At 47.3% G+C, this 24490-nt stretch overlaps 1 long non-coding RNA gene across 1 annotated transcript in view; it reads right to left on the bottom strand.

Moving 5' to 3' along the window:
• The window catches only part of LOC104865311, a 44711-nt gene that overhangs the window by 12636 nt on the left and 7585 nt on the right, over positions 1-24490 (bottom strand). The window contains exons 2-3 of the long non-coding RNA XR_002025508.1: positions 3471-3564; positions 282-1768 (exon numbers count right to left, since the gene is read on the bottom strand). This is a non-coding gene — a long non-coding RNA (uncharacterized LOC104865311). The remainder of the gene's footprint in view (positions 1-281; positions 1769-3470; positions 3565-24490) is intronic.

Below are 24490 nucleotides of genomic sequence, written 5' to 3' on the forward strand. Positions count from 1 at the left end.
GGCGCCGTGACATATAATAAGCCGTTCAAGCCATAAGTCAACATTTATCTGCAGGGAGCCACATTCTGCACGGCTAGAAAAGGCAAATTTTCCAGATGAGAGGGACCGTGAAGATTTTCTACTTCAGTGGTTTCCATTCGCACCACCGACGATCACTTTTGTTCTTTTCCCCCCCAGGCCTCGTGTTTTCAAAGATTGTGTCGTCCAAACTACCTTCGTTAAGTAATAATTAATTTGTTTCCCAATTGTTTAATTAATCAAACATATAAATAACTGCCAACCTGAGCTTTTAATCAGTGTGCGCGGCAGGGAGAGGAGGCCAAAAGCTGATACTTAGGAGGCGTCTCCCGAGCTCCAGTGTCTGGCTCGGCCGCATTCCCGCCTCTTTCATCTGTCTCCGCCTCACTGGGTGCCTCGGGAGGGCGTGGAGGGCCAGAGCTCTGAGCCCATCTCCTTGTCCAAGGTCACACAGCAGCACGCAGCAAAGCCAGGAGGACTTCCCAGGTCTGCCTGATGCCCAGATCCACTCTTTCTACCACCCTGCAGCCACTTTTTGTCTCCCCAACCTGGGGTGATATCATTCCAGCCCCAACCTGAAATGCTGAAAATGACTCCTGTACTGTTCAAGTCTTTCCGCTGAAGAAGCCCTACTTGAACTGACTCAGGAAAAACAAAGCAGTGTGGAGCCTAGTTGGCTCATATAATCAGAATCCAAGGTGATCAAGCTTCAGGCACAGTTGGATCCAGAAGATAACAAAGTCTGCACTCTCACCTCCAATGCACCATCTCTTGATTGATGGCTTCTCTTTGCCTCTTCTTCCGGTTACTTCTTGTTTCTGGTTTTCTCCACTAAACCCAGGTGGATATGCAGTTGCCCCTTGACTACCCTTCCCCTAGCTCTTCCCTGGGCTAGTTCCTTCTGTCACTTGTGTCTCAGCCCAAATATCACTCCCTTGAGGTTTACATGACAACCCTGTCTAAAATCATCCTCTCCTGAAGCTGCCTTCTAACCCACACCTCTGTTTCTCCGGAGTCACTGTCACATCGTGTGAACACCTCATTTGACGACTTGGTGATGACATTTTGCCTGCTTTCCACATTAGGATAGAACCTCTGGTGGGGAGTGCCTGGCTGAGCCCTGGACCCCAAGCTCAGGACCTGGCTCCCACTCAACACTCCCTGATGGGTGTCCAGCAATGGTTCTACTGGGGGAAAGATGGATTTCTATGCAGGGTACCCAGGATCGCAGCTGTGTCTGGGTGGACATGGGCGTCTCACCAACTCCGTTGCCCCATGGTAGAATGTTCCAGAAAATCAGCATCTGGGGGCCTGGGTGAAATGTGAATAACACTAAGCAGTGGTTTCTTCTCATCTTCAGAGCAGCAAAGATGCTGTCTGGGGGCCCTGTCTGGACCTCATGATCACAATCACAAATTCATCTCTGATCTACATAAAACTCAATGGCTCTGAAGCCGGCACCAAAGGGAAGCATGTGGATGGAAAAATTAGTCCTCATTAGAGACGGTCTTGCCAGTGACAAGGCAGCAGGGCCACAGCTTTTCATCTGCACTCCAGTCACTACTCAGCCATGCAGAGACATGACAAAGGAAGGGAGCAGGATGGCCCAATGGGGATCCTGGCCCCAGCTTTCAGCTCTCCATATCCAAATCCTTCTTCAGGTTGAAAATGCCACCTATTTCCCAAAGTCCTTGAGCATTTGCGATGAGGAGGAGAGTCGTTCTTTCCTGAACTTCGTGTAGGACTTTCCCTAAGAACAACAAAAAAAATTAATTTCCATACAGAAATCTGGTTATCTGTGGGGGGGGAATAGTTTTATATGTGATTGGAAGCTCCCTGAAGATATATTTGAAGATTTACGAAAACCCTAGTATTGTGCCCAGGGTATGGAGAGCCCCATCTGTTAAATGTCTGTTAGCTTGGTGGTTGCTTGCTTGGCTGTATGGATGACGGGTATATGGGTGGGTGGGTGGACAGGTTGGTGAGATGGATGGATGGATGGATGGATGGATGGATGGATGGATGGATGTGTAGATGGAGGAGTGGATGGACTGATGATTGGCTGGATGGACAGGTGGTTGGCTGAATAAGTGGCTGGACCAACAGTTGAGTAGATGAATGAATAGCTGCTCACTGTCATTTAAAAAATATTCTTGATGACAACAATGGCAGCAGGTCGATAACATCAGATTAAAGCAGTGTATCCTGAAATGAGTTCTACAAACACCTCAGCCCATAAGATACACCTCAAAATAAGCATTCATGTTTAGCTGAGTTTGAGAAATACTACCATGCACACAAAAGCCTCCTCCGGGGGCTCAGAATGCCCATTAGCATGTGAGCCCAAGGGTGCCCGCAGTCAGAGAACTTGTCTCAACCCATTCATTAAATGTTGTTGCAAAGTCTTCGTGATGATAAATTCACTCACAGCCCATCTCTCATCCGCCATCTTTTAAACAGGTGAATGAGAAGGTAAAGACCCTAGGCTCCACAGCCCAGTGTCTGCTAACTGGAGACACACGGGACTTTCGGAGGCCCCCAGGGACCCTGCTCATGCCTGTTTCCCTTCCTTGCACCCAAGCTGAGCGGGGAGGAAAGGGAAGCAGTGCTGTGTCGCTTTCCTGAGCTCTCACGACCCAAGACTGAGTCATCCCACTTCATCTTCCCTTTGTTAGGCTGGCACAAATTCAGATGGTTTTAGCTGTAGCTATGATACAATGCTGCAATGATGAAACACGGCCTCTTCTCCTTGGAACAAGAGGTCATGAGGAACCTGATCATTTTTTCTGAAAAAAAAAAATCATCTTACATTTCAAAGCAAAGACTCTCCAACCTCTTCAGTGGCTACAGAATGCAAAAACTTAAGATGCAAGGACTTCAAAACTGAGGGAGAAATCTGCCTGTCCAGGGAGGGTGGCCAGCTGTGTAGACCCCCTTGGGACTGGAGAGCCTAGCAGGGGCTGTCCATTTGGAACAGGTGAAGTCATCCTGCAGACTCTGCCCACTTCCCTGTGTAGGATCGTTTCTTCATCAGCTGCTCCAGCTCCCAGAGCCTCTGCCAGGTTCCCAGCTGTTCTGGGGGCCATCGCACGTGCCACATTTTCTGTGAGGGACGCCCATCCCTCTTCTCTGCAGAGAGGCCTGTGAGCTTCCTGTGGCTCAGCCACCCTCAAAATCAGGATCACTCTGCCCAGCCTGTGGTGTGTCCTTCTGCCTCTCCCGGAGTCGATTCTAGTCTGGAGTTACTACAGTTGTCTATTGCTTCCCCTTCAAAGGTTATTTCCCCCTCCCCGGGGATCTGGACTCAGGTCTTGCATCCTCTCTGTCCCTGCCACAGTGCCTGACACACTGTGGGTACTCAGACAAGATCTGCTGAGTTAGTGACTCCCCAGTAGTGAGTGGTATTTTGGGGTGTAATAAAAGGACAGTATTCCCAAGATGGCACCACTCACCTCTCTGTCAGAGAGACCAGCTGTTTTTGCCATCTGACCAATTGTGGAGCTGATACAATTGAAGGTTTATTCCAAAATGAACCTCAGTTTGATCCTGCGAAAGATAATGACCCTGTCACAGACCAAGACGACAGGGTAGAAGGAACACTTAGTGTACAGCCTCTCTGGGCAATGTTCCGCCCTTGGCACGGGCTTCTGACAGAACTGCCCAGCACCTGCCACGTGACCCCAGGAAGATGAAGCCTATGTGGGTCACAGCCTCTCCATCTGTGGCTGCAGACATTTCAGTCTCACGGGTCAGTTGCTGAAGCCACCTCCACAGCTCCCTCCTGTAGGCTTTATGTGGCCCCAACTGCCCGCTGGTGACATCACACTTGGAGGACCCTGGTCTGTAATTAGCCCCCACGAGTAGGGCTGGATAGAGCCAGGCCAGAGTCCTCTCTCGGTGCTCCGAAGCCTGAGGAGCCCCCTTCTCTAATTAAGTAACAACCGAGAGTCAATCGCAGCAGCTCCTCTGAATGTGGCTTTGCCCTCACTCCTCAGCGAAGCCACTTTTAGCATCTAAACTGTGTGGCGGAGAAGGGAGAGACACAAAAGACCTTCAGAGCCATTGCCAGTTCCCTAGGCCCCAGTGAAATCCTGCCCCAGGAGAAGGCTGCCTGTGCCCACCAGAGAAGGGCTGTTCCCAGCTCCGATCCTCTCCCAACCGGCCACAAGTCCTACAACCAACTGCTCTGCGAGTTTTACCACCCCGATCCTCAGCCCCAGCTCTGGCTCTGAGCCTCTCCTCACACTGCTGCTGTCCCCCGAGCAAGCTTTCACCTTCACCAACCCCATCCACCAACCACAGCCTCAGTATCTTCCCTTCTGAGAAACCTTCCCTGACTGCCACGCAGCTGTGGCACCCTTTTCTCTTCCCTAACAGTACAGTGGGCACAGTCCAAGTGGTCCTGGGGCCCAGCAATGCAGTGAGACCGTTTGTGCAGTGCCTGCCGTAGCAGCTCACACCTCAGGGCCCCTGGGTGCCCGTACAAGGTGGGCAGGCGCCGGGAGCTGCTCCTTCCCCTGGGTGCGGCCTGCACTTGCAGTGCCATGGCCTTGATTTGAATCCTGGGTTTGCCACTGATTCATTACTAACTCCAGGCAAATCGGTCCCCTACTTAGGCCCTCGCGTTCCTTCCCCATAGAGTGAGGGGCAAGCGCATGCCTCGCCATCGGGGCTGAGGGTGGACAGGAACAGCGTGCCGCTGCCTTCCAAGGGCCGAGGCTGATGGAAGGACTGATGTCACGGCTGTCTCTCTCCCTCTGTCCTCCCCCCCACCCCACCTGGCCCAACCTGCTCCCTGCATCATTCAAACGGCTCTTACAGCACATTCCACCAGGCCACACGGAGAAGCACCAGGCTGACAACCCAAAACCGTGCCTCTGGCGTGTACGCTCTTTGGGTGACGCGCTGATGCAGTGGCCATGGAGCTGCTGCTCCATTTCAGTCCCTCATTGCGATCTGACCAACTCCCTGCGGCAGCAAAACTTCAACCAACAAATTAGAGGAGGGCTTGCCACCCACCCCCGAGCCTCCGTGGCGTTTTGTACAGTCCATCAAAGTATGTGCTACAGGGACTTCGCTCGGTGCTGCCAGATAGTGCATGGCCCTTACCTCTGGGGGAGTCTCTGCGTCCCCACATCCCCACTGTCACACTGTGTTGTGGCCTCAGCTATTGCTGTCCCCGGGCACCCGGGGGCAGGGGGTGTGCGAGCCTGGACAGCAGGGTACTGGCCTCACAGACCTGCTCCCCGCTTCTCGGAAGCCATTCAGTCCACTAAAGAGGTACTGGAAAGCTCAAGTCCAAGCAAATAGTGTCTCCTGAACCCTAAAGCCTTTGTAAAAGAACTAAGTTCTATGGAGGCCCAGGGCGGCTTCATTCCTTCTTTAAGCCTCAGTTTCCTCATCTAGTAAATGGGGGTCATGATTTGACAGGGTTGACAGGCACTCCTGTAAATGAAGCCCACACAGGGCCCAGACCCATAAAAGCTCCACAGATATGAACAAATTGAGTCCCTGTTGTGACCAAGACAAATGCAAATTGATACATTGAAAGGCAAAGCAGGAGGCCCCTGGGGATGAAAAGGAAGCTTTCTCTTCAGATGGCTAAGGCTCAGTAGCTTTCAACTACAACCACAGTTTTTAGGGAGAACAGAGATGAAAGAGCTAAAGAAGCTCTTGTCCCTCTGAGAGAATTTCCACTGTTCTAGCGGCCACCAACGCTGGAATTGATGATGAGCAGCGAGTGGGAACAGGCAGGACCTGGGGGACACATGCAACCCATTCACCAAGTGAGGATTCTGGAGGTCAGAAAGGATCTGGCCCGGTCCACACAGCAAGCAAGAAAGAAACCAGACAGATGTGCCTGTGAGGTAAATCTAGAGATAGAATGCAGCCCAGAGGTTGCCTAGGACCAGAGGGGAGGGAGTTTGCCAGCTAAAAGGTGTGGCGTTTCTGGGTGAGGTGCTGAAAAGATTCCAAAATGGGTGCTGTGATGGCTGCTGGACTCTGCTTGTAGTGAAGGCTGTTGAGTTTTATTCTTTAAATGGATGAATTGTGTTCCTGTGGGTTGTATCTCAGTAAAGCTGAGAGAGGGAGACAGAAACAGAGACAGAGGAAAGGCCAAAGGAGTCGCTCAAGGGCAAGTCCCAGAGGTTCCTGGCCCAGGTCCCCGCCCCCCATTCTGTCATTCCTGGAACACTGCCCTTTCTCCAGGCCTAGTCACCCACTCTGGCAGGTGTCACCTCTAACGACAGGAAGGGCAGAGCCACCTGCCCTGTCTTTCTGAAAATGTGAGCCACGAATCCAGCTTTCTGGCCACACGGACCATCAGCCCGTGAGTTTCCTTTGGATGGAACTTTCGAGAAGTCCCCCCCACCTTCTCCAGCCCTAGCTTATCTGATCTGGCTCAGACGACTGTAAATAAACAGTTTCAGACTGCCCTGAAATGAGCTGTTTTCTGAGATCACATGAACTTGCTTTTAAGTAGCAGCTTCACAGATCGGTTGCTATGAGGCACTTTATTAAAAACCACCCATTTGCAGCTAAAACCCAGCTCCAACCAAATCTGATCTTCATATCTACTGCTTTTTAGACATAATGATCAGGACATCGTGGCTGTTTCTATGGGGAAGGATGGATTCAAAAGACTGCTTTTCTGTGTTTTCGCTTTCCTGACAGGCAGGTGGACTGTTCATGTAGAAGGCTGCTGCTTGCCATGGCCTTGGAGACCTTCAACAGAGACCAAATATTTATGCTTTGTTAGCACACACAGACATCTTCAGCAATGTTGATTAGCACTCGGAGCTTATCCAACCAAGGTCAGGGGCTCGCACCCCCCCAAACTGGGCCCATTTGCTTCTCTTTAGAGGTAAAGTCACCGCTTCGCTGCAGCCGATTACAGCCCACACACCAGCCTCTCTCTGGCTAACGTAACCGACTGATCCTCCTGGAGGCCGAGTGGAGCACATGGGTGGGTGGAAAATGCTCTGCGCTAGGACAAAAACAAAGACGGTGCCCTTTTCAGAATGTACCCTCAACAGGCCTTTGCATCATCCAACCTTTTAGAAGCCAAGAGATAACAAGCATGGCAGGGAGAGGCAGGGACACAGAGTCCCTGAGCGTGAGCCCTGTCGCTTGGCTGAGGCGGTGATGGGAGAAAGGCTTCTCCAGCCTCCACTGTCTCCTCTCCGCCGAGGGAGGGGGCAGAACCCGCACACCAGGCTCCCGGGAGGTCCAGACAAGTGAATAGGTGCAAAACTCTCAGTACTGTGCTCAGCCCAGCTCAGATGCTTAATCCGAAGCAGCCACATGACACGAAAATGATAATTAACACGTTTCCAAGGTAGCGAGTGAATATTGAGTGTCTTTTCAACTGTTTTTTAATCATCTTTCGATTTAATAATTTGAAATTCATTTTAAAATTTGTTAAGAGGGTAGATCTCATATTAAGTGTTCTTAGTACAATAAAATAAAAAATTTTTAAGAAGGGCTGATTTCAGTCGGAAGCTATTTCTTGGAAGCCTTCTGTTTATCACATCCTCCCTCTGATCTTCTCCTCCATCTCCTGGGTTTGAATACATGTGCATTCATTTAATAAATATTTGCAGAGACCTACTGTGCTTCAAGCCCTGCAGGAGAAGAGCAAATTCAAATGAACAGAACTCAGACTGCCTCTCAGGGGTGCCTATATCTCCTTGAGGAAGCAAAGAGAAACAAAGTTGGGCAATAAGCACCAAGATCAAACATACAGCAGGGATGTACTGCAGGCCTGGCGGAAGGCACGGCTGCCTGCGCTTTGAAAGAGGAAGGCCAGGGCTCTCGCAGAAAGACCAAAGGTTTAAACTCTAAAGAAGAGCTGTCCACGGGGACACTTGGGAAGGCCGATACGCTGCAGGAGAAATGTCCACAGGAAGTCTAGCCGCGGGTCTCAAGCTCAGAAGACACACGAAAACTGGTTAGAGATCTAGCAGCTGGCAGGGCCTGCAAATCGTGGAAGAGAGTACTCAGCCAGGGAGGGTCGGCTGCTACAGAAGAGCTCTGTGGGGGCCACCGCGGGTGTAAGAGAGGAGGAGAGACGCAGCCAGGGCACTCAGGGCGCAAGGAACTTTCCTCCCAAGGGTGACTGGACCTCACCACCTCAACACAAGGCTGCAGAGGGCCTCTCCCGCAGCTGTCACCATGCACACTCATTGGTCACCCCCTCCTTGTGTTTGAAAGCTAACTGTGCCAGCCCGATGTTTCCCTGTAGGGAGCCCTTATAGGGTTCTCTACCTGCATCCTTCCAAGCCCACCCAGCCACTGAACCACTTCCAGTGGCCTCCTCCCAAGCTGAGAGCAGCCTTTGGACATCTGTGTTTGGGGGAAATAGCTCACTACTTTAAAAAATTAAAACACCCAGCCATTGGGCTGAAATAAAACTCCAGCCTTTGCCAACAACTTCAAAGTAGAGATTAAAGGCTGGTCTTAAGACTTAAAGGCACCGCACTGATGGCTTTGGGTAGGAGCCTGTTTCTGCAGAATTAATAGCAATAGCAGGTTTTAACAGGTTATAATAGCAGGTTATAATAACAGTGCTCACCAAAGACACACAGTGTACTAAGGTCTCCAGATGATAAAGTGGATGGAAATGAGCTATTTCCATCCCCAAATTCCCTAACAGGGAGCAGTTAGTCAGGGTAGACCGTGGGTAATGATGCTTGGTTGTCTGTGAATTAATTTCTGAATGGGACTGCCAGGAGCTAATGCATTTTTTAGTGAAGAGGAACTCCAGAAATCTTGATGCTAGTGTGGATTGGTTAATCATTGCATTTACATCGCCTCGGTGAGGTGAAGGGCCAGCTGGAATGCCCTCTGGGGTTAATGGACATTTTGGAAGACATAAGAATTCAGCCTTAGCAGGGGAAAGATGCTTGAGACATTCATTTCCACCCTGGGGCTGAGAAACCGCCTGTCCTCGGGACTGCCAAACTGCTGCTCGGTCATTTCTATATTAAAGTTGCATCTACTTTTTGATTAGCCGGGTTCAGCTTCTTTTGTGCAACCCTGGTTACCTCTACTTTTGTTTCCTCGACTCTCTCCTCCACGGAAAGGTTGGTGTCATGGCAGAATTGATTCCAGCTTGGTGTTAACATGGTTTATTGATAGCAGGGTAAGAAAGTATACAAATCTGGCTTATCGTTTTGGTGTATTGGCCATACCTGATGAGAAAGTATGCATTAGTATAAAAATACGCTTCTTGTCTCTCCTGGATGCCTTTTTTTTTTTTTGGCTGTACTGCGCTCTCAGGAAATGATTAATAAGATGCTTCATTTTAAGTACTGAGCAATCCAGACACCAAGCAGGGACTCAGGCACTCGGATGCAAGAAAGCTTGAAATTAACAGGCAGGCATAGTTACATTTTCTTTTATGTCTTTCCCTACATAAAGGAGAAATTAATTAATCCTGGAACGGTCTTTTTGTTGGTTATTTTATATTATGTTTGACTACTTAATAGAAATCAGAACTACAAGAGGAAGATGAGGAAAGCACACCCCAAAGGATCAGTGAGGGAGTCAGTTTTGAGCAGAAGTAGCAGACTTCACAGCTACTGTCAAAGCCCCCAGGGAGTTCAGCAGACACTAGAGGCATTCATTCATTCATTGATTCATTCATTCATTCATTCACTGATTCATTCAATCATTCATTCACTGATTCATTCATTCCTAGGACATTCTCTGACCACCGCACCCGAGCCAGGATAAGGACCCTCCCTTCACTGCCTTTCTTCTGGAGAAAACCAGTGGGCTGCATCCGATCAAATTTTTAGGGTGATTTGGAGCCAAAATGAAATTCAGCTCAATTCACTAAATATTTATTGAGCAGCGGCCATATGTTCAACACCACCCCGGCTGTGTGGGGAATATGAAAAGGGGGCAGACATGGTGGCTGTCACCACGGATCTTACATCTAATTGGGAAGATGAGATATACTGACACAATACAAGGCAATTATGGTAATAGCCTGCATTTAAATATCACTCTCCTGTTTGCCCACATTTTCATATCACTGGCTCCTACGCTGTCTGTCGAGATCTCTCAACAACTCAGGGAGGGGAGACCAGGCAGACATGATGGGATTCATTTTGCAGATAAGAATCCAGGCTCAGCAGCGGGGGATTCGCTTCAAACACCCCCGCCCCCTGCCACCCAGGACGCCCCTCGGTCTCTAAACCTCTGTGGGGTTTCAATGAGTCAGCGAGGCCAGTTAAAGACACAGAGGTTGGGAGGCTGAAGGTGGGTGGAAGGAACGACCCACACCTGCAGCTCAGTAGAAAGCTGGGCTTGGCAGCCTTTGAGGGGCTTCTTCCTGGGGGAGCGGGGGTGATGTCAGGCTTGGATTCTGCTGCAGTTTCGTTTCCTCCAGGGAAGCCAAGAGTGGCATGGAAGAGGACCCCCGCTCCCAAGCACCCTACTACCATCAGCATCCTTGGGGTAGGAAGGGCAGGGCAGCAAGTCAACACCAAGCTTCTCCGAGGCAACCCAGGGAGCAGTGGCTGACCCAAGAGCACCTGGCACCACAGTTGGCACCAGCCGTAAACAGAGCACTGTTTGATGTTGCCAACCAGTGTCAGTTGCAGGGCCAGAGGCCAGCCTCACGGGCACACATGGGAGCACGCCATGGGGAGGGCTCAGGCCACCCCTGCCCTCTGCAAGGCCGCCTTCTGGCTCTCTGCCCACTTTGCTCCATTTCTCCTTCTGCTCCTTTTTCCGAGTTCAAAGGACGATTGAAATCATTCCTCCTCAGGCCCGTGAACCACGCAGATCGATGGCAAGAAATCAAGTTTAGATTTTTCAAAACTCTTCACGGCAGAGGGCCCCAGGAGGCCGACTGCAGGCTAAAATATGACAAGATCCCTAATTAAACATAATTAAATAGGCATTAAAAGAACGGCTGACACACCTTTTCCACATCACACCACCGTGTGCCAAAGAGGATCAAACCAAGAATGTCATCCCCTGGAAAAAGTCACAGAGGCCACACATCCAAGCCCCTGGTGACCAAGCTGGGCAGAATAGGAACAAAGAATCTATCAGTTCTGCCTGCCGGGCCCTCAGGGATGCAGACCAGGGAGAGAACCCCAACAAGGGAGTGCAGATGCTGCACCAGTGCTCATCCTGTGGTCGCGGGGTCAGCATCCTAGGGCCTGGCATTCAGATGCTGTGAGACCTTGGGCGAGTTACTTTACCTCTCTGTTTCTCTTTTTCTTCCCCTAGACAAGCGCCTCACAACAGAAATGTCATGAAAGCCACATCTCTATTTTTTATTTTTCTAGCAGAGACATTCTGTTAAAAACTAAAAACAAAAGTACAAAGGGAAAAGCATGTAATTTCAATATTTATGGAATGCAATATATCCAAAACATTACCATTCTAGGCACGCAGTCAATATAAACATGTTAATTAATAAATGACAACCTTTTTTTTCTTCCTGCCTGGAGTCTGAAATCTGGTGAGCCTCAATTACAGATCATGTGTAATAAGTGGCCGTCTTACTGGCCTTGGCGGTCCAGAAGCTGGCCAAGGAATAGAGTCTAACATGCTGTTGCAAGTTTTAAAATAAACAGGATGTGAAATGCGCTAGCAGTGTCCCTGTGTGTAATTAGCACCCAGTAAATATTAGCTGTGAATATTATCAGAAAGCCAGTATCCAAACAGGTCATCCAGAAAGAATGACAATTCAAAGCTCCCATTGATAAAAATTTTCTCTCTAAATTCCCTTCCTGAAACCACCCCAAGCAGATAAATTGGTGGGGGGGTATTTCTTCAATCTCTGGGTAAAGCTAGTGGAACAAAGGGCAGCTCCTCAAGCCCACCCTTAACGCTATCATGGCTCCCAAGATGAAAATCCAAGCATAAGCCAGAATCTGTTATGAACAGCTCCTCCTCCACCTGGGGTCTGGAAGCGAGGCGGATGCAGCCCACTCTCCGGGGCATACGCCGATAGAAACCCCAGCCTCAACCAAAGCCTTTAAATCAGCTGTGATTGCATGCCTGACGCCAGAGCTACAACAGGGTCTGCAGTCCCTCTATTCCACTCTCTAAATTTTATGGCCATAGCTTCTTAAGGTTCAGTCTTACCCAGCAATCCAGATAAAAATAACACTATTGATCACAAAGGCATCGATAACATCAGCCCTAAAGCTCTTGGGCAGGTTTTTAATTGTCTTGTCCCTTTTTATATCTTTAAACATTACCATAAGCGCCTAGGAGACCAGAGGCCTGAGGGTGGGAAGAAGGAAATCATGCCTCCCCTCTGCGCCCCACATTGGAAAACGGTAGGAAGCAGAGCTAGTTGGCTATGAATAATTGCAAAGTCCTTTTTTGTAAAAAAGAAAATAAAACACTGACTGATCCCATTTTGAGCTCAGTATTATAACTCGTCAGGAAATGCTGCCCAATTACACCTAATTTCTCATTGTTTTCCCGCCCTTAGCCTCCCTACAATTACGTGTGTTTGCTGTAACAGGAGAAAGTAAAGTGCCCAGCTGGTAGGCTGATCAGAAAGCCGATGCTCAATAAATTAATCAAGAAATAAGGGATGAATGTTGTGTTTGATGTTTGCAAATCACACATGTGGACCTCCAGATGCTTGGACTTAATTTTTGCTGCCATAAAAATGAAGGAGGAGGAAAATGGGAGCAACTCCAACTGCTAGACAAGCCCTCCCCATGTCAAAATCCCTGCTCAGGATAGGGTATCTTTCTCTCACCTCCACACAGCTGAGAAAAAGAGCAGGGCTCCTTACTTGGAGCCTTGACCACAGGCCTTTCTGGGTTCTTTCTAAGTGCACTAGGGAGTAAAATTATCAGCTCTGAAAGCCGGGCATGGTGGTGCATGTCTGTAATCCCAGCACTTGGGGGGCTGAGGCAGGAGGATGGCTATGAGTTTGAGGCCAACCTCCACTACATAGCAGGGCTCTGTCTCAAAAAAATGTAAAAAAAAATCAGCTCTGAAACTCATAAGAAAGCTACAAAATCAAAATTAATAAATGCATCATTAAACACCCACCAAATGCAGCAACATGGCCTTCTTGCCACTTGTTGGGTGCAGTATTCATGATGTAGTAGTCATAAAATCTTCATTACGCTTGAGAAGACAGTGCCAGAATTCCTGAGAATGCCTGTTGGTTGTGGGGCAAATCACATAATTGCAACTATGATGAATTACCCACCTCCAGATAATTGAAAAAGCAAAATCATTAAGCTCCTTCCAAATATCTTTACTGCAAATAAATTCTAGTTAAAATGTGGGTGTGTTTTAATTTGTTTGATATGATGGGGAATGAGTTCTCCAAATAAAAACCTGCCTGGACCTCTCAAAGGACATAAGACACGTTTAAGTTTCCATCTCCTGGAAGCTCCACTGGAGACTGTTCCTGAATCCAGGGAGCTTATATCAGCCTCGCCACCTGCAAGGATCTGGCTTCTGTGTCCACGGAAGACAAACAACACATCATACAGGCGCCAAAGCAGATGACACCAAATCTTTGTCATTTGAAGACCAGTGTCCCTCATGCCCACCCCCCCACCCCAAGATGAAGTCCGTTTCTGCACATCCTCCCACTCGCCAGCAGCAGACAGTGCGAGCTGGTAATTACATGCTTGCTTAGGCAGTGACACTTGCAAGCAGCACTGGAGAGCTGATGAACCATCTGGTTTGCAGGCACGATTCAAAGGAGCACCTGGGAGCCAGCCACAATTATTGGTAGTGTGGCTGCCCAGGCATAGGTACCCATGCACAAGGCAGAAAACAACAACAACAACGCGCGCGCACACACACACACACACACACACACACACACACACACACACTTCCTGAGTCAGAGGGGCTCCGTGTTTCTAGCCCAGAGGCTTGCAGGGGCCCAGAGCATGGCACTCCCCTGCTGATGGGAAGGCATAGCACCAACAGTCCATGTTGAAAGGGCTTCCGGACCATACATCTCCCCAAATTGCTACAAGGGTGATTTTACCTCCCCCATCCCTAGGCACTAGGCACTGTCTGGAAACTTTTGTGATTGTCACACCACAGGAGCAGGAGCTGGTAAAACCAACTAGTGCGTGCGACCGGGGTGCCACTAACCATTCCACAGTGCCCAGGTGGCCCCTGCAGCACCCACTGACCCAGCCTGGAACGTCGGTAGCTCTGCGTGGAAAAACACTGCCTTAGAGAATCATCCAGACCAGAGCAGCCTGCTTCTTCAAGGGTCTTCCTGGAAACTACTTACAACGCATAAGGGCAAGAAAACTCAAGTTGAGGGACCTCACAAAAACTTTCTAAACAATAGACCCAGACCTCCAGGCAGGAGAAACTGGGCTCTTCTGGATTAGGGAAAACCCACTTTCTTGGCAGCTCTTGGAACTGAATATATTTTTGATGGAGCCAGACCCCAAATAAGGTTGTGAATCACCAACTTTCAAGAAGAAAAAGCTCTCCATTTATAGCCATAAATTAAGTACCAGGCTGCTTCCAGAGCCACCAACCCCTGCTCATGGGTCCCTGCCCTTTCTTCTCTGTGAGCAACATCCCATCTCTCACATACATTTCCCTTTTAAAGAGACTTGATTCTGTCGAGGACTGCTTTTAGGTTATTCTTTCAAATCAAATAGCATCATAAGAGATTAATCATAGTCTGAAATGGAAAGGGATGAAGCCACATCCCATCCTGACCTCCTAATTTCCTCTGTAATTGCCACCCCAGTCTCAGACGCAAGCTGGTGGTGCTGGGTGGGGAGGGATTTTTTTTTTTTTCTTTTCAAAGTGGCCCTCAGCTCTTCCCCACTTGCTGCAGTGCTATGACAGCTCCTTGGATTTATGGACTGAGTAGTGACCTTGTAAGTATTGGTTTGAAGCCTCAGGATGGAAATGGTGATAATAACCACACTCATCAGCAGCTACACCATCAGATGTCATTTGGGGGCCGTCGGTGGAATTGTCTTGTGCTGCAAAGGTATGAGATTAGCGCTCGGGAAACAATGACGAATTCCTGTGTCCCTGTGAGCAGGGTGGATATTAACTCTATTTTCCAGGAGATGAAACTAACACAGGAGGTTAGGCAAGGCTGGCCCCGATGCTCAGGGAACTGGGGCTGGGCTGGGAATTGGAACCCTAATGTTGTAGGCACCAAACGAGAGATAAAACCTTCATCCACATGATAAATTACAGTTTGAAAAATCCCTGCATCAGTGCTCAGGTGTGAAAGCACAACATGACCACTGATTCAAAGGAAAATAGGATGGGACGAGAACAGGAAGGCTGCTGTGGGGGGGGGGAGGCCTCACGCTCAGCCCAATACAGGCTGCGGAAACCACCTGCTTTGCAGTGAAAATTTTCCACCCTCTGCTCTGGATCTTTCCTGATTCCAAATGCCTTCGTTGCGAAAAGGAGAATCAGAAGAGCATCCTTGGAAGCGATGCCCAGTGGGCTAATTCCAGGTCTCACAGCTCAGCTGCAAGATACATGAAAGAAAGACGGAAGACTGATAATTATTCATCATGAGTTCTGAAAAATGACCTCTTGCTTCTTTTCATAACTTTTCAGGAAACGTCACACAATTATCCTTTCTCTTCCCTCACTGAAAAGTTCAGCTGAAATTAATTATTTTACATGAGCTGGTTATAAAAGAAAACTAATGCCTTGCCACAGAGTGATCCCTTCTTCATTAAAGTGGGGTCTGTTGATAAAACGGGTGGCCCCTAAGCTCACAGCACATGCAGACCCAAGCTGACGCTCACTGTCTGCCTGGGTTTTGCAGCAGGCAGGGAATGAATGTCTGGTAAGGAGGTGGAACGGAGCAACAGAAAAAGGGGAAACTGGCTGTGGGCACCGCGGGGGAAAGGCAAGGAGAACGGATGGCGGTCTCTTTCCTGCCAAGAAACAATTCGTCCTTTTTCTTATATTAGCTCTTCCCTGTTCCTTTGAAGGCTCTCAATCCAAGAAGTTTACACAAAGATGCCTCAAAGCAACCCTTCCCTCCCTTTCTGCAGGGAAGAGCATTCAACCCAGCCTGTTCTGGTGGGAGTTTTCACCTCACTTCCTGCTCTTATGGGGACAAGAGGCTCTCTGGAGGATTTGTGACCCTGGCAGGACAGCAGCCTGGCAGTGCTATGATGGTCACTGTTGACATCAGAAAGGGGCAGCCTGCTGAGAGTAGGGCTACTCTGGAAGCCTCTGAGAGCTAGGAACAAAGCAGGGCCACCATAGATAGCTGTGTGGGTTGTGCATGGCAAAAGGTCTTCTAGCTCATGGGACATGAGAGGACTTAAAGCTAGCCAGTACTCTGCTCATCGTGCACATACCTGGAGGGGCAGAAAGGCATGAGCTGCTGGCCAACAAGGGTACCTACAGGGCTGTCTGCCCAGAAGAGGTCCCTTTTTCTAATTTATGCAGAAATACCATGCAGGCCAGCACAGGTGTCTGGAGGAGGCCCCAGGACTGGACTGAGCCGCCTGGAAAGGGTCCTCCAGTGAAACCCACTGAGGCTGTCCAAACACATCAGGCAAGCCAGACTTTCCCTAGCACTTCATCACTTTGGCTCTGGAACTATGAAATTGTTTACATATTGTAAAATAAAGGCAAAATTTTAAAAAGCAAGCCATCCTTAATAGTTACAAAGAAGAAACACATGAAAATGCATGAGATTGATGGCTTAAGCCAAAGGTTGTAAATTATGGCCAGCAGATGGGCCAAATTCAGCCTTCAGCATGTTTTTGCTAATAAAGTTTTATTGGAACATAGCAAAGCCCACTCATTTACATCTTGTCTGTGGAACAGGTGCTGTGCTACCATAGCAGAGCCGAAAACAGAAGTCTCCCCTTATCCAAAGGAGATGCTTTCCAAGACCCCCAGGGGAAGCCTGAACCAGGGTCACACCCAGTATAGTAATGTGTGTTTTCCTATGCATACACACCTATGACAGTTTAATCTCTTCAGTAGGCACAAGAGATTAATAATAACTAGTGATCAATTGATTGATTATAACAATGTACTGTAATAAAATGGCCAGCATAGCTACTGGGCTTTGGAGCCATTGTTACATGAAATAGCAGCAGCAGCAGCAGCCAACAGTAGATCTAAGAACCCAGGTGGCCACAAAGTGACTAAAGCCATGTGACAGACACTAAGCATGAGTACTTTGGACAAAGGAATAATCCGGGTCCCAGGCAGAATGGAGACAGACAGCACACAATTTCATCACAATATCACAATACTCAGAACAGCAGGTAATTTAAAACTTAGGAAATTCTTTTATTTCTGGAATTTTCCATATTATATTTTCAGACAGTTGACCTTAGATAACTGAAACTGAAGAGAGCAAAACCTCACACAAAAAGAGATGAGTATAGTGGCCATGGGGCAATGTAGCCTGTAGAGCTGAACTTTTTTTTCTTTTCCAGATGCTGGAGATCGAACTCAGGACCTTGTGCTTGCCAGGCAGGCACAGCACCACTGAGCTACACCCTCAGCTCTAGAGCTGAACATATTTATTCTTTGGTCCTGTAAAAAAAGGTTTGCCCACCCCTGGTTTAAGCAGTCAGAAAAGAATCATTTCAAATGATTAAAATACACCAACATGGCTATCCACTCTGGTGGGACAAAAAGCACTTCAAGGAAATCTTAAGTGTTTTTAGGAATCATTACAGTTAGTATTGGTATTGTAACTTTGAAATATACATATGTGTGTATATATCTATATGTATCGTATTATTTTAATATGTATAATAAGGGCTGTATTTGGCCTAGCTGCAGACCATCCTTTATAGTCCCTGGAGCATAGATAGATGGACAGAGATAGGTAGACAGACAGCTGCATATATATGTTCTCTGTATGTGTGTGTGTGTGTGTGTGTGTGTGTGTGTGTGTGTACCCAAGCAATAAAAAATTCTTTTAAATACTGTAAGCCTAGGAAAGAGAAACAAATATAGCTTGACATGGTTGCCCACACCTATAATCTCAGCACTCAGCAGACTGAGGCAAGAGGATTTTTGCAAGTACAATGAGAGCCTGAACAACATAGTGAGTTTAATGCCAATCTGATCCACACAGAGCAAAACCCTGCCTCAAAACAAAACAAAACAAAAGCAAAAAACAAACAAACATAAAATCAAAACAAGTAAAGTCCCTGGGGTTTTTTTGTTTGTTGTTGTTGCTGTTGTTTGAGGCTCCGGGGCTCCATGCGTGCCAGGTGTTTTATCACTAAGCTATATCCTGGGTCCTTGTTTAAAATTTTTCTTTTGAGACAGGGTCTTATGAAATTGCTCAGGCTATCCTGAAACTTGCAGTACTCCTGCCTCAGCCTCCCAAGTAGCTAGATTTATAAGAATGAGCCACCATGTCTAGAAAAAACCTTATTAAACTAGAAATGAAATATTGGTATAGCTGGGTGTGATTGACATAGAATGTAACTCAGTGAAAAGTCCCTCAGTCTAATCCCCAGTACCTCAAAGAAGAAAAAAGGTGGAGAGGAGAAAGATCATAGTCTATTTTTCCTGTGTGTATTTCCTAGCTCTACAGAGACAGCCTCAAAATTATGCTCTGCGATCCCAGGAGTTCCAAGCATCTGTACCATCTAGATCATGGTCTCTAAGTACCAATTCCCACTGGAAGAATCAGGGCTTCTTGGAGAAATGTTTGGTTCCAAGCCTGGAACAGGAAATGTGCCATATGAACCTTGAACTTCTCATCACCCTAAAAAGCATGGGAGTCGTCAGACACTTCCAGGGACTGAGCATAGTGTCAAAGGGTGGACAACAACCTGAAGAGGCTCCCTCTGGCCAAGGATGGGACAGTTCGAACATCAAAAAGAATCATCATTGTGATGAATTCAAACACCAAATACATTAAAAGATCTATGAGTTCATAATGATGTATGAACTTTAAAAAACAATACCTCATTGGTCATCTTTGGAGGTTGCTATGGACCTCACATCTTACTTTGAAAACTAGTAAATAAACAGGAAAGGGTATCCTGCCTTACCTCCACTGGCTATATTTCTGGGTAACCAAATAGTGAGTAACAATCTTCATAGAATTCCAGCTAATGAACACAAGGAATGATAGCATTCTGATGTCACCATTTTGCAACTTCCCACTGACACAACAGACCCTAGCCCCATGGCGGTGAAACTATGGCACGTGTGTTATTTGTTTTTCTTTTAAGACAAACGATGTTGGGCTGGGGATTTAGCTCAGCGGTTCGGTGGCCTGCCTTGCAAGCTCAAGAACCTGAGTTCAATCCCCAGTACCAAAAACAAACAAACAAACAAAAAATGATGTTAAGGTATAAGTCTTTTTAATTTTTGATAAACTAAAACTTCAGCAGTCAGGTTTAATTGCAGCTTTGCCACTTTGCGATAAATAAGTGGGCCTGGGGCTGCAGTTTCGGCACTCGTCGCTAGAATGTTCACTATCACGATTCTAGGTAACGATCACCATTGGCTGAGGAAACCACTATGTCAGAGGCTAATAATACAGAGGGATCAGGCTGACGATGCCCAACGCCCCCCGATCAAACTTAGCATAGAGTCAAGCAGATGCCATTCCCCTCCCGGAATGAGGTATGGGTGCACACACCACCTCTGAAGAATTATTGTTAAAAAATAAAATGTGAGGGATGGGGATTTAGCTCAGGGGTTCCACCGCCTGCCTGCCAAGCACAAGGACCCAAGTTCAATCCCCGGCACCAAAAATAAATAAATAGATAATAAAATGAAGTAAAATGTGAATTTCCTTGGGCTTCCTGATCTGCAAGCTAGCTACAGGTTTGCCAGAAGCCCAGTGGACAGAGGAACACGTTCAAAGACACCATGTGTACACAACTGGCAAAATCCAGACAGTGGCAAATCCTACAGGACAGAGCATAGGGGTTTCAACAGAAAAACAGAGAGGAAATAAAGAAGAGGAGGGAGATTGTTAAAGATATCCAAACACGAATCAGCCAGATGCAATGTGTGGACTTTGCTTGATTTTAATTTGACTCTCTGGCCCACTTGGTCAATTAAACACGAATTTAGGTGTTCTGGGAAGGATTTTGCACATGTATTAACATCCAATGGCAGATTCCACTGAGTAAGATTATCCACAATACCCTGGGGAGCTAATCCAACCAATGGAGAGGACTTAAGAGCAAGAGTAAGGTTTCTCCGAGGATGGAGAAACTTTATCACAAACTGCAGCCAGCTCCTGTGTTCGAAGGCCCCAGCTCGTCAGCCTTCCGTATAATTTCAGGCTTACTCAGCCAGACCCCACAGTCTTATAATCACATCCTCAAAGTAAATATCTGAATATCTATAAACCACCTCTTCACTTTCTCTGGTACACCACTTCTGGTCCTCCGTCTAAATTTACAAATGGGAGGGCCGGGATTTAGTTCAGTGGTTCCGCCGCCTGCCTCACAAGCACGAGGACCCAAGTTCTACCCCTGGTACCAAAAGAATAAATAAATAAATTTACAAATTGGAAAACTGAAGTGGGGGCAGATTTCTATAGCTTGCCCAAGGTCAGTATAAGACAGAGTCAGGATCAGTCCCAGGCTGACAAGCCCCAGAGCTGCACCCTCCCCGCAACTGAGCCCCACTGCATCTGAAATGTGAGAGCTTCCTTCCCACCCCCCCACCCCACTCCATTAGAGAGAGGGGCCTGGGAGTGAGAGAGGCAGGGCACGGAGGAAGTGCAGACTCCTCCAGTAATAGTTAGAAATTCCTGCCACAGTCAGATATGGGTCGAGTTGGGTCAAGGGTGGCAATCAATAAGATTAATAAAGCATAACTTGAGTTTTCATTCTTCCTGTCGTGATGGATGAGGCCTTTGAAGCAACTGGCGGAGGCCTTGCCCTGAGCATCCGAGAAAGATTTGTGGACACATTTATATGAAGGATCTCCTTCCAGCTCCCACGAGTGTTTATGTTGACTTGCTTCAAACCAAGATCAAAGAACAGGCTGGAAAGACTGTTTCACCGATTTGTATAAATCAGCCAGACAAACCTAGGCCTCGACAACTACTGATGTTTCTCCAGCTGGTGGTAACTTGTTAAGAAACATGTCAGGCAGCCCCAAAACTCCCAGTGCCTCCCTGGGAAAAAAAAAAAACAAAACACAAAACATGGAGAAGAATTGATCACTTACTGCCTGACTTTACTGTGAGTATCTCTGAAGCCATAATGGAGGAGGCCCCAAGGTCCACTTCTCATACACCCTCCACCTTTCAGAACAGATTTGAGTGATCATTTTTAACACTAACGCAGTAGGCGTTTGTAGAGTTTTCACATAGTTACAGACATCGCCTTGTCTCAGCTTCCTAACAATTGTATGGGGTGACGAGGGCAGCAAAGACTTGCGCCGTCTTACCTGGCTGATGAGAAGCGGGTGCCGGGAGAAGTCAAGGGTCTTGGCCACGGTCATCCAGACGCGGTAGCTGACAAAGTGGAGACGGTCTTGAAGGAGGGCTGCCTCCGCTGCCCACTCATGCTGCCTCCCTTTGCAGTTCTTCTTTTTTTGCTAGGGTTTCCTCAGTGCTCTCTGTATCACTAGCCTCAGGCTGGGTATTTTTACTGGTTCCCACTCTCTCTAAATATTTCCGGATGTTATGCATCTTCCTTTGCCACTGGTTATGCGTGAGATGGTGCGGGAGGTAGCAGAAGCTACTTTAACTGGTCCGTACATCTGGACCTGCCTCTTGTATCACAAAGAAGGTCTTCAGATCTATGGAAACAGGTCACCTCCATTCACAAAGCGCTTAAATCAGCCAAGCACCTTTCAGATACTAGAAATGTACCCGGAGTCAATAGTAACATTTGGACTCTGCCCTATAGCTGAGGAAATGAGCTGAGGCTCTCAGAGGTGAAGACTACACTAAGGACATGGAGAAAGCTTGAACTGGACTACAGATCTCAAAGTCTTTCCCTAAATCACACCTTCAGCTGTCAGCATCCCAAACACCTGCTGTACATGCATCATGTTATTTCTTTTGCTTCATATTATTAACTTATTAAAAGGACTCATTATCTTTACTGGAAAAAAATTATAATTATTTCTAAAAGTTGGACAGCTTCAGACATACAAAGTAGGAAAGTATAACTACTGCTATCCTTTTTTTTAAAAAAAAGAAAAGCCAGATGATTTGCAATCTTGAAGCTTGTCTCTTGTGCAGCAGAGAGTTGAGGTCAAGGGTAACCAGTTCACCTGAAGTCCAAGGACAGAGGCAGGCACCCCTAGGGATCTTGATGATCAGGATAGACACCACTGGACACTAGAAAAGTTCAGCTGGACCATCTAACAGGGCACCACAGGCCCATTGTAGGCTAGTGAGACAGGGTGCCACTCCTGGAAGCCAGACTCTGGAGGAATCCATACACAGGTTTGTCCCCAGAGCTGAACTGTGAAGTCCCCAAAAGATACAGAAGGCCAGGAATAAGTCCAGAAAGAGCAGCCCTCCTGCTGTTGGCTTGGAGGGGACAGAAACAATGCTGGCAGAGCACAGATCTCCACCTGGGCTCCATTTCTTCCCAGCAGGGGAGGGCAGTAGAACCAGCTACCACGGGGCACCAGAGAAGGCCTTGAAAGCTGCCTGGAAGAAGCTCATGGGTGGGGAGGGCACACAGGGATGCATCCCCAGCTCAGACCTGGAGCAGGGCTTGGGGGAAATCACACAGTGATTTACAAGCAACACAAAGCCAAGCAAAACTGCAAGGAGAAAAAGGTACATTGCTCAACCTTCTAGTAGACAGGGACCAGGCTTGGAGAGACTTACTGGCAAAGAGCAAAGGAGGTGACAGGAGAAGGTGGAGCACATGCTGAGAAACACCTTACAGCAAACCAGCCCCACCTGACTACCTGAGAGAACCCAGAGGCTGCTATGACCTGGGCAACTACATAGCACTCCTGGGAGCTCCTGGAAGTCAGCTCAGCACCCCACACTGAAGGCATAGCAGAAATAAAAGCCACCAAAACCAGGTGCCTTAGTCTCTACTATCCTACAGCAGGATGTGTGGCTTTCAATAAAAAGGTGTGAGGCACTCAGAAAAGATAGAGAAAACAACATACTGTCAAGAGACAAAACAATCAGCAGAATTAGACTCAGCTAGGATACAGATATGAGCATTTTTAGGCAGGGATTTAGAATTTCTATGATTGATGCACTAAAGCCTTCGGTAGAGACAGGACACCATCAGTTACTACCTTGGGCATCTCAGGAGAAGGAAATCATCAAATAAAAATGCTGGAAATAAAGACCACAGTAACAAAGATAAAGAATGATTCTGATAGATCATTAGTAAATTTAACATTCAAGGAATCAACTAGCTTGGATATAGTCCAGTGGAAATTATTCAAATGGAAACTCAAAGACAAACAGGGTTGTTGTTTTTTAAATATTAAATAGGGTGTACAAGTGTTGTAGGATAAAACAAGTGGCCTAGCAGAAAAGTAATTGGGATTCCCAAAGAAGGGACAATGAAACAGAAAAATATTTGAAGAATTAACTATCTGACATTCACAGAACACTTTACTCAGACACACAAAGAACCATATTCTGCACCATGAAAACAACACTAATGCTTTAAAACAATTGAAATCATAGCATTTTCCAAAAGAAATGATAGCAAACCACAGATCCTGAAATCTCAGAGACAACCAATCAGGATAAATTAAACTAAAGCAAACACCTCATCATATCATATTCAAACTGCAAAATACATCCAAGTGTGGTAGCACACTCCTATAATCCCAGCAGTTGGGAGGCTGAGACAGGAAGATTGCCATGAATTTAAGGCCAGCCTGGGCTACACAGTGAGTTCAAAGCCAGCTTGAACTACATAGTGAGAACAACTGTAAGGAAAGGAAAGGAAATGAAATGAAAAACTAAGGCTGCTATAGTCAGGGTTTTGGCAAGGGAATACATTAAATACAGGACACATAATTTATAGGATTATTTTATGATAATTACCCAAATAGTCAAATGCAAAGGAGTGTAAGAGAGACCACACACTAGACCCAAAGAACCAAGCTGCAGGCTGGATCCCAGCAGTTTCTCACACAAGTCTAGCTAAAGGCTTAGAGTCCAAGGCAGCATCCTCCACGAGTCCAGCCAGTAGCCTGGAGCCCACAGCAATATCTCATGATTGTCTGTATTGAGGATCTGTACCCAAAAGACCCAAAGGCTAGTAGTGAAACCAGAAAACCTATACCGGTGAGATGAAGGATTTGTGCCACCAAGTTGAGGGATCCACACTGGAGCCAGGAAGTGATGCTCACAGTGAAGACCAGAACTTCCCTGACAAGAACAGTAGCTATTCCCAGGGACAGCGAGGGCCCAAGCTCCACCTCCAAGGAGAACAGCCTAGTTTGCAACACAGAAACCATCCATAGCAAGCTTCTCCTAGAAAATCAACAGGCCAAGATCCTCCTCTCCACTTCTCTCTCTCTCTTTTTTTTTTTTTTTTGT

Source organism: Fukomys damarensis, unplaced genomic scaffold (genome assembly GCF_012274545.1).
Source record: "Fukomys damarensis isolate Sample0158 unplaced genomic scaffold, DMR_v1.0_HiC HiC_scaffold_22, whole genome shotgun sequence".
NCBI lineage: Eukaryota > Metazoa > Chordata > Mammalia > Rodentia > Bathyergidae > Fukomys > Fukomys damarensis.